This window comes from Octodon degus, unplaced genomic scaffold, assembly GCF_000260255.1.
Source record: "Octodon degus isolate 3935 unplaced genomic scaffold, OctDeg1.0 scaffold00001, whole genome shotgun sequence".
NCBI classification, from domain to species: domain Eukaryota; kingdom Metazoa; phylum Chordata; class Mammalia; order Rodentia; family Octodontidae; genus Octodon; species Octodon degus.
The window spans coordinates 12,142,644-12,144,499 of NW_004524577.1; the positions used below are offsets into that span (position 1 = coordinate 12,142,644).

The following is a 1,856-nucleotide window of genomic DNA, read 5'->3' on the forward strand; positions in this document are numbered from 1 at the left end:
TTTTTTGCCACTCAGGATGCCTTCACGGCAGGTCTGGTTTGGCTTGAGGATGAGGGGATTAAACCACAATATCCTGAGCCTGACTGCTTTGTTTCAGCAGGCACTTAAACACCTCAGCTAATGGGAAGGTCCCCAGAAGAAACCTAGAATAGCAAAGGCAATTCTGGGCAGCAAAGACAAGGCAGGAATCATCACAGTCCCTGACTTGAAATTTTAATACAAAGCTTCTATGATAAAGCCTGGTGCTGGGGAAAAAAAATAGATCTGAGGATCAGTGGGATAGATTAGAAGGTACAGAAACAACTCCAAACAGTCTCAGCCATCTTATCTTTGACAAAGGAATGCAAATACCTTCACTGGAAGAAAGAGAGCCTCATCAATAAATGATGCTAGAAAAATTGGCTTTCTACATGCTGAAGATTAAAACTAGACCCATATTTTTCAGTGTGCATTATACTAAATTTAAAATGGGTCAATGATTGAAGTATTAAAACAGAAATAGTGAATCTTCTGGAAGAGAGACTATTTAGAACTCTGGAAGACATTGGTATGGGCAAAGACTTTATGAACAAAATCATGATTGCATAGGAAGTATCATAAAGAATCAACAACTGGGATTTCATTTTATTAAAAAGCTTTTGTACAGCAAGAGAAAATACTAACATAGTAAAGAGGCAACCTACAGTGTGAGAAAAAAAATTGCCAGCTGTTCTTTTACCAAAGGATTGATCACTAGAATATATATTCTTAAAAAACTGAATAAAAAGACCCTCCCCAATTTAAGGACCCAATTCAAACATGGGCATCTGAAGTGAATAGACATTTCTCAGATAAGAAAGTAGAAGCAGAAAATAAATACTTGAAAAATGTTCAGCATCATTAGTCATTCAGGGGATGCAAGTTAACACAATGCTGAGATTCCATCTCACTCTAAAAAGAATGGCTACTCTCAAGAAATACAAACGAATGCTAAAGAGGCTGTGTGGAAAAATAAATCCTTCTCCGCTGTTGGTTGGATTATAGACTGGCGCATCCACTGTGGAAATCAGTGTGGAGATCCCTCAAAACACTAAGACTAGAGGTTCTATTTACCCCAGCTATTACCCTTCCTGAGGTCTTCCCACAAGAACTAAATGCATCACACCATTATCCATGTATATACACCTATGCTTATAGAAATATAGAATTAAGCTAGTTTGTAATAGCTTAATCTTGGAAACAGTCCAAATGCCCATCAACCAATGAATAAATAATGAAGATACATTTTTTTCTTGCAGTGGAGTACTACTCTGCCATAAAGAAGGATAAAGTTAAAACATATCTTGGTAAACTGATGCACTTTGACATTATACCCTTAAATGGAATAAATTGGACACACATATGTAATTATTGCAGTTTCTCTGGTGTGAGAAGCTGAAAATGTAAATAAGGACCAAAATATATCATAGATATTGCAAAATAAGAAAATCTTCAAATTGGAACGGGAACAAAGAAGGGGGTAAGGAAGAAGGGAAAAAGAAACAAGAAAAGAAGGAAAAATGGAAACAAAGCTTTTGATAAGATGAGGAAGGGGGCTTGGAAGGAGGGCAGGGGAATGGAAAAAACTGAATTGAGTTATATCATGTACAGGTACAAATTCCCTAAGATCAATGTGATCATTACATATACTTAAAATACATCAATAAATTTAATTAATGTTTTAAAACTTGTTCTGTTGGCCTCAATCTTGAGATCCTCCTGCTTCGACCTGGTGGGTAGCTGGAATTATAGGCATGTGCCACCATGCCACCATGCCTGACCCTGTTTTTTTTTTTTTTTCTTCTTGAACCGCGGTCCCTCTGCTTTGCTAAGCTTGT

At 36.9% G+C, this 1,856-nt stretch overlaps 1 pseudogene; it reads left to right on the forward strand.

The window, feature by feature from the left end:
• The window catches only part of LOC105741502, a 39,658-nt pseudogene that overhangs the window by 36,584 nt on the left and 1,218 nt on the right, over nt 1-1,856 (forward strand).